The sequence below is a fragment of the Balaenoptera acutorostrata genome, chromosome X (genome assembly GCF_949987535.1).
Source record: "Balaenoptera acutorostrata chromosome X, mBalAcu1.1, whole genome shotgun sequence".
NCBI lineage: Eukaryota > Metazoa > Chordata > Mammalia > Artiodactyla > Balaenopteridae > Balaenoptera > Balaenoptera acutorostrata.
This window is the reverse complement of record NC_080085.1, coordinates 12,980,193-12,996,160: the sequence shown is the minus strand read 5'-3', so window position 1 is coordinate 12,996,160 and position 15,968 is coordinate 12,980,193. Positions and strand designations below refer to the sequence as shown.

The window sequence follows — 15,968 nt, the reverse complement described above, 5'->3', positions numbered from 1 at the left end:
AAAGGAGGCCTGGAGCCCAGCAGCTATGCTGTTTGTACAAAGCCCTCATTATTCCTGCTTGCAGACGGCTGTAGTACTTAAGAAAGCTGCCAAGTCAGATTAAACTCAATCAAGAATGTAGAATACGGGTCTTAGGTTCAACAGACAGAACTACTGGTGAGGGAGTCATTGCTATACAAAAGCCTCCCTGTTTCAGTGTAGGCTGGAGCAGGGCAGTGTTCAGGGAAAGGCTGGGTAACCAACCCAGCATGTAATTGAGTCTGTTCTTTTCTCTGTTCTACTAATGATTCATTAAGCAGAGTGTACTGCTCACTGTGATCCAGACTCATGACTTCAAATCAAACAGAGGAGGCCAATTTCTGCAAAGTACAGGAAGGAAACAATCAGTGCCCTGGGCTTGGTTAGGGCAGGCTAGAGAGGCAGGAACCCTGCAACTGCTTTGCTCTGGGCAAGGCATTTTGGGAAAACTATAGCTTCTTCCTACAGAATGGGTTGTAGAAAAAGTTGAGGCTAATAATAAAGACACGCCTTGGACTTGGTTACCATCACACAAATTTTTTTTTCACAAACCTATAAATAATTAGGAAGTTAGGACATTTTAGCTATAGTTAAAGAATTATGTTAGGGAAAGAAACAGACAACTGGCACTAAATTTTTTAAAATAGAAATATTATACTGTTAAGAAATTACTTTACTGTTACTTTAAGGGAAGCTGAGGATTATCGGAAAATTACTGTGTGATGAATTAATAATAATATTCACATTCCATGGTATACCTACTATGAACTAAACATTATGATAGGTTATTAGCATATTTTATTTCATCTTCAAAATAACTTCCTGAAATATACATATATTAATAACCTCATTTAAGAGATGAGGAAACCATGGTTCTGAAAGATTAAGCAAGCTGACTATGGTACCCAGAAAAGCCAGGATTTAAAGCCTGAGTCTGTCTGGCTTGGAAGGGCAAGTTTTATGGTTTGTATGTTGCCCTGAAAAGCTCTTCCAGCTTTTGTGGCAAACATCAAGTACCTTCCAAATCAAAGTCCTATTGGAGAGAGACTAGGATAAGAATTAGGAAAGTATTTTTACTTAATGTGAATTTGCAATGATGGAAATCATAGTAGGGAGGTGCAGTTTCCTTAGCAGTAAAAACACATGATTCTTCACTCTTAAATTAGGAGATATCCACAAGCAAAAAGAAAGCACTTGAAGGAGAGAAATCACCTCAATTCAAGGCTAAATCATGAATATAAATGAGATATAAAATAAGAAAGCATCTTCATGAGAAACCCAGAGAAGCTTCAAGAAAAGACCCTCTTCGTTGAGTCCCTGTGTGTTGGGCATTATGGGGTAGATCCAAAGCAAATTCCAGACACTGGCCTTCTATCCCATTTGTGCCTGACTATTCTAGACTTCTGACATATAAATCAGGAAACATTTCATTTCTGTTTAAGGTGGAGAGAAACAACACCAATACGCATACCCACAAATCCCAAAACAACAGCTGCCCTTGAAGTGGGATTTTCTGGATCCCCAAATTGAAAAAAGCCTTAAGGTTCTGAGTGTCCAGCTCTTCACATAGCAGAGGAGTCCCCTCTGCCATGTCATTTGTTTGAACATCTCCAACAACCGGGTGCTCATCTACTTTGATTCGACTCCTAATTATTAGTAGTTACTTGTTTATATTTTATCTGAAATCTACCACCCCAGTAACTTTCATCCGTTGATGCTCATTTTCCTCTTGGAACTAAACAGAATTCTGTCTTATGTCCCATCTCTTTCAATGCTGTAAGAGAGCCATCCTTTTGCCCCTAAATATTTTACTCCCAAGCTAACCATCCTCACTCATTTCGGCTGTTGCTCATATGCCATGATTTACAGCACTCTATGATATGACTCCTATGAAGGAGTTGAAGTTGGTCTATGTCCCTCATGAAATATATTCCCCAGAATTGAACATAATAAATCAAAGTATAGTAAGATTGATTATCAAAAGCACAGAACAGTCAGAATACTATGGATATATTTCTAATTAAACAGCCCAAGATTCCTTTGGGTTCTTTTTTCTTCTTTTGTTTTATAGCCTTATCATGCTCTTGGCTCTTATTGCCTTCAGGCCACTAACATCCCCAAGGTTTCTTTTCTACATGCTGCTATTTAGCAAGTTCTCCTTATATCCTTAACTTTGGTTCCAAGGATAGAACACTAAAACTTGTCCTATTTAAATTTCATTTTAACAGAGATGACCACTTATGCATTTATTTACATATTTATCCTGCCTTTTTGCAAAAGATACTAGCTGATACATCATCCCTGGGCCAATGCCAGTTTGGAATCTGCTTTGTCAACTGATTTATTCACAATCCCTCCCAGACTCTTGTTCTCTATACACTGATACCCAGGTCCACTTAGCCCATATTCAGGTTACTTAAAAAGGACCATGCTAGGAAAGCAACCCTGGTCGAAACAGATCTTCAACAAAATTTGCCAGATTTGACAGAGATTCATTAATCAGCATTCTTAGGATAGAATGATTATGCTGCTAAATTATCCTATCATCCATCCAGTTTCTCCATCTTCTCAGCAAGGATGCCATGAAAGTGTTTGAAAAATGCCTTGCACAGAAGCACAGAAACTCTATGTCTGCAGGATTCCTTTGATCTACTAGCCTAATAAACATATAACAAAAGAAACCAAAGCCTGTCTGTCAGGCTGTCTCTTCTCAGTGAATTCGTGCTGGCTTCTTTAAGGATCACCTCCTCTCTCTCTGGGAGTTCACACACCACCCATTTGATATTCTTAATAGAGAATCAACATTTGCATCATCTACCTTCTCCCCATTTTTGAAAACCAAGACATTTGCCCATCTCCTGTCTTCAAGAAGCACTTCTATTTCTAATCTATGGGAAAAATAGATTACAGATGATATTTTAAGGATCTCTTTAAAAAATTGTTTTCATATTCTCAGATATGACTTGTCCCAACCTGAAGACTTGCATTCTTTTAGCTTACATCCTTGGAATGGGAGTGATGGTGGTAGGGGGAGAGAACAGTTTCCCTGAAGAATGGGGGTACTGTTTTTAGAAGGAGTGAGGGATGCTGGGCAAACAAAAGAGATTCCACTGCAGCAGTGAACCTTCAAATTCAAATATACTTCAGCAAGCCTCAGTTCTCTCTAGCTTGTCTTTCTTGCATTAGTGTTACAGCTCTGTGCTGTTCTTGTGGTTTGAGTCTTTGATTGCTACCTCCCTCTTCCCAGGTTTTCATGTGTCCTTTACATTCTAAGCTCCTTAGAGAGACTTAGCCTCTCTCGCCAGCACATTTAGTCTCTTGGATTACTTCCTCCACTATTATTAATAAGAGGCTCTAGTCCGTTCATACAGACAACAGTCCCTTCTGCTTATTTGTAATTGACATTTCCTGGAAGTTGATGCATTTATTCAGTTTTATTGCTTTTAGTAGGCCCTGATCCCATTTTCGCAGTTTCTGTTACTAACGTCGTTGAAAAAAAATTAACCAAAGACCAGAGAAGATAAAGCCGTCGAGGGCTTCTGAGGTCAATAAGCTAGAAAATAAATTATTCCATTATCAGGATGAAAACTGAATCCTCGCATTAACCTTCCTAATTGCTTGCTTACCTTGTTTTCATACTTTCTAAGTGAACAGGAACAAAGCCACTTGCTGCTGTTCTCATTAACACTAATGATCAATAAGTGGAAAAAATTTTTTTTGCTGATTCTTATATTTTGTTCAACATTATGTAGGCTTAATTTAGAGCTTATTAGGGCATTGCCAGTTTTGCTCATTATCTCCTCTATAAGATGAATATGTTTCTTAGGCAAGCAGATAACATGAAGCAACAATGACTGACTCAGTTTTTGTCATTAAGCAAGGCTTTCAGTTATGTTTACTGCTGGGGGTGGGGAGGGAAGAAGCAAGCATGAGCATTTAATATTGACTTATTTTAGATACTCCCAAGAAAAGGACAAGACGTACTTTACAACAATTTCGGCGCTGAATGTCAATGACCAGAGCTGACTTGGTATACAAGGGAAGTGTTTGCCTTGCATCCTCCCCTAAACTCTTTTGAGGTTCTTTCCAGCCATTAAAATAGTGCTCTGAAATGAAATTCCGATGCCTGCTACAACATGGATGATGAACCTTGAAAACACTATGCTAAGTGAAGAAAGCCATATACAAAGGACCACCTATGATATGCTTCCATTTATATAGAACGGCCAGAATAGGTAAATCTATAGACAGAAAGCAGATCAGTGGGGGAATTCCCTGGTGGTCCAGTGGTTAGGACTCGGCGCTTTCCCTGCCGTGGCCCAGGTTCAGTCCCTGGTCCGGAAACTAAGATCCCTCAAGCCTTACGGCGCGGCCAAAAAAACCCCCCCAAAAAACAAAAAGCAAAACAAAAAAAGAAAGCATATCAGTGGCTGCCAGGGGCTGGGGGATGGGGAGATTGGAAGTGATGACTAAGGTGTGTGGGGTTTCTTTTTGGAGTGAGGAAAATGTTCTGAAATTGACTGTGGTGATGGTTGCACAACTCTGAATACACTAAAAGCCACTGAACTGTACACTATAAATGTGTGAACTGTGTGGCATGTGAATTACATCTCAATGAACCTTTTTTTTTTTTTTTTTTTTTAAATCACACCCTACTCCTCCTGCTGCCATTATATACCACTCCCTCTTTCTTTGGAGTCTTCAGCAACTGGGTCACTGTCACCTTTGCCATCAGGTCCTGCTACCATCCCGAATGACTTTGACATCCACATAGATGACCCACTACTCAACACCCAAGCGAGTCCCTTCCTGGGTCTGCTCCAGTGACCTTCCTCTCCTTTCTACTCGACCATCACTCCGCCCTTATTTGTTGCATTCCCCACCCAACCTCCCACTCCCCCACCTCTGAAACAATGCCGTCACAGGTCCCTCTCAGAACACAACTCCCAACACTTCCAGCTGGCTCTAATTCTAATCTGGCCCTGGTGGGCGTAGGGTTCTCCTCTTCCTCCACCTCATCACTTTGCCTCCTTCTGCTCTATCATATCAGCATCCACCACCTCCCTCCTGCCCTGAAACTCCCTGCTTTCACCACCACGGCTCTCCTTGTCTGGCTTGAATTCCACCACTTTGGTGTCTCATCCTTCTATCTCAGCCGTCTGGCAAATCTCAACCCTCCACCAATGCACCTATTTCCAGAATGACCCAGCCACAGTTCTAGTCTCCACTGCACACTCAGTGCCCTCAGTGATCCGTTCATATTGCGCCAGAAGCCTCTCTCCAGTTCTCCAAGGTTTCTAGGAGAAACCTGCTTCATGTTTCTCAACCCATCTCCACCTCCCTCTTCACGCCCAGCAGATAATCTTCCCTCCGCCTCTATGTCAGAGAGGAAGAAGCTGCTTCCCTAGCACCAAACTATGTGCTTGCCTACATCCTTTCTTCCTCCCCCACCATTCACTGGTCTGAGCAAAATGGAAGAAAAGCCCCTTTTCTTATTTAGCCTCTACTGTGTCTGGCTTACATCACCTCCTCACTACTCAGTGTCCTTGTAGGACTGAGTATTTAACTTCTTTCCCCCATATCTTCAACCTCTTCCCCTCTACTGACTCCTAGCTTGTCTCTCCCTCCTTAAGCAACAGCAGCACCTCCAACTTGATGCCACACCCCCCTCTCCAGCTCTCTCTCTTTCCTCCTCTTTAAATACAAACCTCGGGACTTCCCTGGTGGCAGAGTGGTTAAGAATCCACCTGCCAATGCAGGGGACACGGGTTCGAGCACTGGTCTGGGAAGATCCCACGTGCCGCGGAGCAACTAAGCCCGTGCTCCACAACAAGAGAAGCCACCACAATGTGAAGCCTGCGCACCGCAACAAAGAGTAGCCCCCGCTCTCTGCAACTAGAGAAAGCCCGCGCACAGCAACAAAGACCCAACGCAGCCAAAAATAAATAAATAAATAAATTTATTTAAAAAATATATACATTCCAACCTGCTGCAGTGTTCCTCCCAGAAAACAAAAAACTACATTCCATAGCCAGGCTTCTGGTTGTGATGTAGATTCCAACAATCAGGTGCACCTATGCGAGATTTGGAAGGGGGAAGTGATAGATCATGAAGAGGGGGCCTCACCTCTGCTATTTCTGCTGATGAGCATGGTTATGGAAGCATCTGGCTTTCAGTGGCAGTTGTAGAGGGAGTCCAATGTCCAGTCTCTAGCCACATGAGTGAAAAGAAGGAGCACCCATGGCATCCACTTTGCTGGCAGCAGATTCCTGATTTCTTGATCACAGCAGAGGAGGTATAGGCTTGAAGCCAGCAGTTATGAAGACAGCTTCTTAGCATTCCAGCTCACTGATCATGGCAGACACAGTGGCTCCCTGGCAGTCAAGTTCTGCAGTGTTATTCTGGAAGGTTTTCCTGGAAACTCAGCCTAGATTTTGCTCTTCCAATCATTTTTAGACTGCTTTTGTTTATATTAGTTAGAACGGTTTATTTTATCTGCAACTAAACTCGGACTACAGTATATCCTGCAGTTAACCACATTTCACCCTGAGTGATTTTTCTGAAACTCTAAAACTCAAATCCAATAATGGCACTGCCCTTGCTTAAAATCTTTCAGTGTCCCCCAATATCTTTATATAAAGCCCAAATGTTTTAATCTTGTGAAAAGGTCCTGTATAACCTGGTCCTCTTATTCTCTGCAGACTTATCTTTACCCAGGTACTCTCTGACCACACTGACCTTCTATTCAGGTCCTTCAGAGAGTCACACACTCATCTCTTTACCTTTGTACGTGCTACTCTCCCTGTGCGGAACACTCTTGCCCAACTCACTTGTTTTGTTTTGTTTTTCAATTTTGGCCTAAAGTCTGTGTCTTCCAGGGACCCTTCTCAGACTCTACCACCTATCACGATCACCGAAACTCTGGGTTAGGCCCTCTCCTATATGCTCCCTTAGCACCCTGGCCTTCCCCCTTTTGAAACACTTTACGTTACTGTATAGGGATTGCCAGTTGTAAACTGTGCCCTCCTGCCCTTATACCATATGCACCTGGCAGAAGGTTCCATGTCTAAGTTGTTCTCTATTTTATCCCCAGTACCCAATGAGTACCTGGCCCAGACATAGGCATACAAATTGAAGTAATAAAGAAACTGAAACATTCTAAGCAGAGGGTCTAATCTCTATTGGATTTATGTTTCAGAAAAAACACTCAGATGGCCACATGCAGAAGGAATTGTAGTAATGGGATCAGATGGAGGGGAGGGGCTGAGACAGAAAGTCCAGTTTGTTGGTCTAACCTAGAGCAATATTAGTGGGGATGGAAAGGAGGAGATTACTTCGTATGCTACGGTAGGGGGAGGGGAGCAGAAAAACTGATAACACTCAAGAAGCAATGCGACAGGGGCTTATTAATTTTTCTTTTGGCGTCAAAATAATTAACATTTCAAAGTAACATTTTCTGAGCGTCTACTCTATGCCAAGTATTGGATTAGGTTCTGTGATAGAAAGATTAGTAAAATACTTTCCCAATCCTGCAGATCGCAAGGGTTTCGGTCCACTAGTGGAGACACAAATACTCTAGTACCAGGCTGAGAGATAAGAGAAAGAAATGAAGAATTTATGTTTTGAGGGGCTGTGGGTGTGTGGTTTTTCAGTTTATTTGTTTGTTTTTGTCTAAAGATAATGGGCTAGTAGTTTATGGGCGACAGACAGTGGACTATGGTGGGAAAACACTGGCTGGAGACAGAACACAGGGCTCTTAGTTCCTCATCTACCACTAATGAGGTAGTATGATATTGAGCAATTTGTTTACTTCTCTGGGGCTTAATTTCCTTATTTGTAAAATGAAGTGTTTGAATGAAATCACCTTTAAACATCTATTATTTTATGTATTTGTTATATTTAAAATGTGTGCATTATTTCTAAAAGTTTTTCAAATCATTCAATTAAAATGTCTGTGTATTCTAAATAGTGCTTTAGGATAAATGTTTTAACTTTGTCCTATATTATTTAGAAGACAAGGATATAATCTGATCATAAATCAACTGTCATCTTTGGTTTCTTGGTTCTAAGAAACTGACATCATCCACTTTTGACAATTAGGGATAGTTCGCCAGAATATGCTCCCCCCGCAACCCCCATTTCCTTGGCTCTTTCACCCACATGATTTTTAAAATTTTGCATTATCTACTGCCTGGTACAAATGCTATGTTTTGCCAGAGGAATGTAAAGCTAATGAAAAATCTCAAATCAGTCTTTCCTTCCCCTTTGATAGATGAGTAGTTTTAAATTCTGGACTCAGATCGTATGAGGATTCTCTTTAAATTTCAACGGAAAGGAGACACATGAAGGAGCACAAAAAGCAGGTTTAGAATCGAGACAAAGAGCTAGCCACTTGAAAATGCACCGCTCTACCCATCACTATGGCTCCCTCTCTTCGTAAGGAAGTGTGTAACAGCTTGCAAGGATGGCCAGTAATACTAACAGTTGTAACAGACGAACCCGGTAAAATTACTGGCTTAATACAAAGTTATTTCTCATTCACTTAAAGTACAATTGGTGGTAGGAATGATGATGGTGGTAGTGGCATGCGTGTCTGCTCCACGCAGTCATTCAGGAACCCAGGCTGACAGAGACTCAGCCATCTTCAAAACCCTACTTCCAAGGACACCTGGATGTGTCAACATCCAGAGGGCAAAAGCAGGGTTGAGGATGGAGGGAGGGAAGAGGCTTTCCTGTGGAGGGTTTTCTGGGCCCAGCCTGACAGCACTTCCATCCACATTTCATAGCCTGATCTCAGCTCCATGGGCACACCTAACCACAGGGGTGGCTGAGGAACAGGGTCTAGCCACATGTCAGGGAAGAGAAAGGGCAGATTTTGATTACTACGTAGTGGTTTCTGCCTTATCCAGGGATATGGATTCTGTCTACCTGGTCTCTCTCAACTCTCTCCTTTCCACCTCATGTCTATAATCGCTAACAAAGTATTCAGAGGTGATTCCTACTTGGCATAAGTAGTTGGAAAAAATTTTAGAGTAGTGATATTCATCACGTAAGCATCTGATTTTTATGGTGCAAGCTTCAAGTTTCTCTAAGTACTCTAATCTCTAACTTAGACTATTACAGTACATTAGTTTGTACAGGGCACACCACGATCATAGGCCACTATGGGTTGTGCATATAGACTGAACTTCAGGTTCATATAACTGAGACTATTACTCTCCCAATGGTATCATACTTAATGAGGTCAGCAATAAAAAAATTCAGATCTCAAGTTTCCTTTAGATCATTTGTCTGGGAAAATTATATCACAATTACTGGCTTTGAGAACTTTCCTGTTATATGTCATAGCTTTTTTTGGTATAGAGCAGTGGTTCTCAAAGTGTGGTCCCAAGACCAGCAGCATAAGCACCACCTGGGAACTTCTTAGAAATACAACTCTGACCATAAAACTCCTAGAAGAAAACATAGGCAAAACATTCTCTGACATAAACCATAGCAATGTTTTTTTAGGTCAGTCTCCTGATGAAAAAGAAATAAAAGCAAAAATAAACAAATGGGGCCTAATCAAACTTAGAAGCTTTTGCACAGTAAGGAAACCATCAACAAAATGAAAAGAAAACCTATGGAAATGGAGAAAATATTTGCAAAAGATGTGACAAACAAGAGATTAATTTCCAAAATATACAAACAGCTCATATAGCTCAATATCAAAAAAACAAACAACCCAATAAAAAAATGGGCAGAAGACCTAAATAAACACTTCTCCAAAGAAGACATACAGATGGACAACAGGCACATGAAAAGATGCTCAACATTGTTAGCTATTAGAGAAATGCAAATCAAAACTACAATGAGCTACCACCTCACACTGGTCAGAATGGCCATCATTAAAAAGTCTACAAATAACAAATGCTGGAAAGGGTGTGCAGAAAAGGGAACCAACCGTCTTACACTGTTGGTGGGAATGTAAGTTGGTGCAGCCACTATGGAGAACAGTACGGAGGTTCCTTAAAAAACTAAAAATAGAGTTACCATATGATCCAGCAATCCCACTCCTGGGCATATATCCAGAAAAGACAAGAACTCTAATTTGAAAAGATACATGCACCCTTATGTTCACAGCAGCACTATTAACAATAGCCAAGACATGGAAATAACCTGTGTCCGTTGACAGACAAACGGATAAAGAAGATGTGGTGTATATGTATATAAATACACACACACACACACACACACACACACACACACACTAGAATATTACTCAGCCATAGAAAGAATGAAATAATGCCATTTGCAGCAACATGGATGGACCTAGAGATTATGATACTAAGTGAAGTAAGTCGGACAGAGAAACACAAATATCATATATCACATATATGTGGAATCTAGAAAAATGATACAAATGAACTTATTTACAGAACAGAAACAGGCTCACAGGTATAGAAAACAAACTTATGGTTACCAAAGGGGAAAAGTGGGGGAAGGGATAAATTAGGAACTCGTGATTAACAGATAGGCACTACTATATATAAAATAGATAAACAATACCTACAATGGAAAAGAATCTGAAAAAGAATGTATATATTCTGAATCACTTTGTTGTATACCAGAAACTAACACAACATTGTAAAACAACTATACTTCAATTAAAAAAAAGAAATGCAATTATCTGGCCTCACACCAGACGTGCTAAATCAGAAACTCTGGGGGTGGGGCCCAGCCATCTTGTGTTTTCACAAGTCCCCTAAAGAATATCCTAGAACCACTAGTCTAGTTGAGTTAGATTACTGCTGAAACATCTCATTTTAAGGACCAGGTCAAAAGAAAATTATTTGAAATTGTTTTGTTGAAAACATAGCAAATCTCTCTCTAATACTGCTGTGAATTAAGAGTGTTGTGGAAAACTGACAGAATGAAAAGACTGCTAAGAGCCCTGGGAGGTCATTAGGGCAAATAGTTTCCAAAGGTGTCAGTCACAGACATCTAAGGTTCTATGAAGCATCTCTAGGGGTTTCCTAAAAGAAAATGTATTCATATGTTTGATTGGTGACTGCCCCCCTGACCATCCAGAGTTTGTTGCCAAAAGACATGGAATCTTGTGTCAGGAGAAATAGTTTTGGAGCTTTAGGACAGAGTCAACATCTTACTCGTCTTTGTACCTCCATTACCTTCCACAGTGCCCAGCACAGAGCAAACACATAATAAACATTTATGTTAATAAATGAATGAATTGGGACTTCCCTGGTGGCGCAGCAGTTAAGAATCCGCCTGCCAATGCAGGGGACACGGATTTGAGTCCTGGTCCAAGAAGATCCCACATGCCGCAGAGCAACTAAGCCCGTGCGCCACAACTACTGAGCCTGCGCTCTAGAGCCTGAGGCCACAACTACTGAAGCTCATGTGCCCAGAGCCCATGCTCCACAATGAGAGAAGCCACCGCAATGAGAAGCCCACAAACCGCAACAAAGAGGAGCCCCTGCTCGCCGCAACTAGAGAAAGCCCACGTGCAGCAACGAAGACCCAAAACAGCCAAAAAAAATGAATGAATGAATGGATGGAATAGTCATCTCATGGATCTCGGTTCTAAATAACTTCCACTAATATTCCAGAATCACTTTGAAAAAAATCCCGTTTGGATAGTTTAGTCTAGTTACTTTGAAGAATACTGACTGCCTCATGTATGTGGCCAGTCTTTTCAGCAGTTAAGGATTTTACCTATCAAATATTAAGAATGCCTCCAACTCCAACTCCTCTGAGAGAAAACCAAACATATGAAGATAAGTGCTTGTTCCATTTCTTGAAATGTCTATAAAATATCTCCATTGCTGCATGTTAACCTTTTCAGTGACTAACTCAGGGTTTCTCAACCTCGGCACTATTGACATTTTGGGCTGGATAATTCTCTGTCATGGAAGCTATTCTGTACATTGCAGCCGCATCACCAACTCTTCCCCCACCCCCGCCCCCCTGCCCCACTGTGACAACCCAAATGTCTCCAGACACTGCCAAGTGTCCCCTGGTGGGGGATAAAATTGCCCAGCTTGAGAATCACTGCTTTAACCCAATATTAAAAGGAGAAGAGTCATTCTCCTGCATTTTATCCAAAGCTATGGAAACAGGCCTCAAGAAAGAACGTATGCTCCACATTTCCCTTTAGCTCATTGTTGAGGACGTCAGCAGTGACAGCTCTATCTATTTGAAATGATTTGGTTCACAAATCCTCATTATTTTAGGCCAGTTTTCTCCTTGGAACAACTTTATCTTAGAAGATGCAAATTCTCAAACTCTGAGCATCTTTTTTACACTTACTGTGATCTTCTACAATGATTCAGCACTGAATTTCATTACAAGACATTTTTATTTAATAAATTTTAAATAATATATAGACTGGCTAAAGGAACACTGTACCAATCCTTAATACAGTGTTAGCAGTAACAGAATTTTTATCTACTTCATTACAATATTTAAAAAAATTATCTAAGTAAAACCTACAATAAAATAAAATGTAATAATAACCTTTATTACATCCTACCTCAAGATTCTGTCTCTGGAAAGAAAGTCTTCATTGTATCTGGAATTTACTTCTTGGTATTGAAAGAATATGCTAATAATTCTATTTCTTGATTCATGTTGGATCGCATCTATTTTCTTACTGTTACCGCATGAGGATTTAGCATTATTTCAACATCCCCTCATGTCTGTCCTCCATATTCTCAAGATAAACATACTACAATTTTTTCTTAAATCATCAGTGTTTAATCATGAGCCAATAGTGTACCCTGACATCCTCGCTGACATCCTCACGCTACTGTCCCCTCCCCTATTGTCCATGTGGGTCTATACTTTAAACATTCCTCTTCTTTTTTTTTCATTTAATGGCATTTTGAGAGGGATAAAAGGAGGAGATAAAAGCATATAGTCATCACACATTTAACAGGAAACTAAAATTATTTTTGAAAACTTATAAAAGACTACATATAAAGTATCAAAATTTTACTGTTAAAAGGTAGAATCTCTACTTTACCCTCACCTCTTGCATTTAGCACAAATAAAAGCTAGGCACTTTTGTTGTTGTTGTTTAAGAAACAAGTGATGTTAAATAGACTTACTCTGATCATTTTGCCATATATATATAAATATTGAACCATTATGTTGTACACCTGAAACTAATGTTATATGTCAATTATATCTCAATAAAAACATAAATAAAAGAAAAGGCAGGTTACCAGAAAGACTTCAATTCTTCCCCTTCTGTACACTTGGGACACAGTTACCATTCCTATTTCGTGATAAATCTGTTCTTCTCTCTTCTGACCTTGCCGAATTTTCCTTTATCTATCTGGGACATTGAAACCTGGGAAACATCTGGCAGCCGTGCACCATGAAACTACATGTTCTTGTTCCATGAGAAACGGTACTGTAATAAATGTTTCCTGTATCCAAAAAAAAAAAGTATAAAATCTGATTTTTAGTTTTTCATAAAAAATAATTTTTGCACCATCAATCAATAACAACCAAGAAATCAGGACCACCCAGATAAAAAAAGCAGAGGACTAAAAAAAGAGACCCTATTAACATGACAGATGAAGAAGATACCAGGTGAGAAGAATCAGCTATATAACAAAGCCCACAATTTGGAAATTGTGGGAACCAAAGTCAAACAGTTAATTACCAACAAAGACAATAACAGTGGTTCTTTTGTCTTTCACGGTGAATGCACAATAAGCTCTTAATACTAAGACTGGGAAATAAACCATCTATAATCTACTGAAAAAGACCATCTGCTTCTAGAAATTTTGTTCTTATACACTTGCCAAAAGAAGAGAACATATTAACAAAATAATGGGCCCTGCACTGTTAATTGCTAGGTCGTTTGCAGTTGTGCTGTTGCTATTAGAATTTAATAAGCCTTTCCTTCTGCTAAATTAATAAGCAGCCAAGATTATGTAATAGCTGCTTTCAGCTGCTAATTATTTTTCCCATAATTCCCTTCCCTCCCTCCCCCCAACCTCCACCTTTTCTTGGCTAGGAATACCAGAGACTGCCAATATGTCATCAGCAAGTCTCCCGTCCTCGTTTTCAGAACCACAGACCAACATCAGGAGCATAACCAATGAGCTTAAACTTGGAGGTAGTTATCTCAGGAATCTTGAGGACATGAGTTTTGTACAGAAAAAGAGAAAAGCAGCATTTGGATTCAGAGGGCGAGTTTTCATTACATAGTATTAGATCTGTCTTTGACTGGCTAATGGCATCTGTTTTGTGTAGTAAGGGAGAAATGGGGCATTAACATGTGCCTCTGGGGCAGGATTGGTCCCGTTGCTGAAATTTGGGCAGGGGGCCTAAAGACCTACAGAAAGCCAGCTCTGTGCTTTGTGTTGACCACTTCTTTAATACTACAGTATACGTTTAGCATACACGCTGGTAGGAAATTTTCCAAGCAGCATAGCAGCGTTTAAAAGGGAAGGTATTGTATATTTTTATTTTGCCAAAGAAGGGCATTGAAAAATGCCCCCAAGTTCCTATTATATACTATCTTAGTTTTATAGACATTTTAACACACACAAAAAGAACACAATCCCTAATAAAGGATTCCTTTAGATTGATTAAATTTAGCTTCCTGAAAAACTTAGCATCTCTTTTTCCCTTTGGGCCGTTAAAAAATTCGGGCGACTATGCTTGGGAACCTCTGCAACAAGGGCATAGCTTAACAAAAGCAGTTTTCTAGCATCCTTTGTAAGAACCGAGGTGACTGGGGTAATGAATAGCATTCGACATGAGAAACCCGTGGCTGTTCAAGCAAGGTCACTTAATCCCGTGGGGCTCCCCTTTCTTCATCTGTAAAAGATGAGTAGGACTGGATGATTCATCCATTCTTTCATTCAAAAAATATGTATATCCATTATGTGCTAGACACAATGCTCAGCACTGTGGTTCTTAACAAATCTACAATTTTATAATCCTTATCTGTCAGCTCACATTTATTAGTGGTGTTATATACTAGGCAGTGAACTAGGTTGGGATGCAAAATGAAGAAAATTCAAGATGTGCTAATGGGCATATGGATGAAAGAGGGATTCCTTCTTACAGGGTTTGAGGGTGAGGCTTCATAGGAGCTGTGACATTTGAGAGCAAGGGCATGCCAGGCAGAGCAAGTCGTCGACAAGATTAAGCTGGAACCCAAGCGGATGTGGGGGAGGAGAGGGGAGACTCCGTGTGAAAGAAGCGGGATCTTGAAATGAGGTGCTTCTAGGCTTTTCAGATGAGAATGGACAGTAACTCCTCAGGTCCGCAGCACTGAGGATGGACGAGGCAAGCCCCGGGAAGAGACACTTGCACAGCTTGGGGCGAAAAGGTGTCTAGGGCTGTAGCAGTGCGATGGGAAGAAGGGGTCGGATTCCGGACAGTTTTGAGGCAAAGTAATTGTAAAGAGCACTCTAAACGCGTGCACGAGCTCCAAGAAAGAGCTGACTTGTTTTCCTCAGAGTTGCAGCACACCCTCTCTCCCCTCAACAACATCACCAGCTATTACACCGTCCCGTCCCACCCTCTTGGGGCACGGAAAGTTATCCGAGCTCGAATGTGGTTCTTGGCAGTCCTGATCTTCCCTGCCCCGCACAGCAGGGTCAACAAAGGGCACCGCGAAACACTACCTTCTCACCACAAAACAGCCGAGACGGCTGCGCGCGCGTCCCGGTGGCACACTCAGGAGTGCGCAGGCGCGCCGGCCCCGGCAGCGGCCGCTTCCGGGTCACGTGGCCTGGCTTCCGGTTCGGACCACCCCTCTTGGTAGAGACGCGGCCAATCGGCTTCCTCGGACTGGGCGGTCACCTGAGCTGTCTCCGGTGCCGTTGGCAACAGCCGAGCTGCATCCCGCGCACCGCCCAGCCCGCCCCTCTGCTCGCCACAGCCAGGGCTCCTCCCCCGTCCGGCCCACGGGGCGGGGTCTG

General features: G+C 41.3%; 1 long non-coding RNA gene across 1 annotated transcript in view; it reads right to left on the bottom strand.

Moving 5' to 3' along the window:
• The window catches only part of LOC130706222 (uncharacterized), a 220,911-nt gene extending 205,196 nt beyond the window's left edge, over positions 1-15,715 (bottom strand). Inside the window, exons 1-2 of the long non-coding RNA XR_009006593.1 lie at positions 15,672-15,715; positions 13,245-13,451 (exon numbers count right to left, since the gene is read on the bottom strand). This is a non-coding gene — a long non-coding RNA (uncharacterized LOC130706222). The remainder of the gene's footprint in view (positions 1-13,244; positions 13,452-15,671) is intronic.
• Between the last annotated feature and the right edge of the window lie 253 nt (positions 15,716-15,968).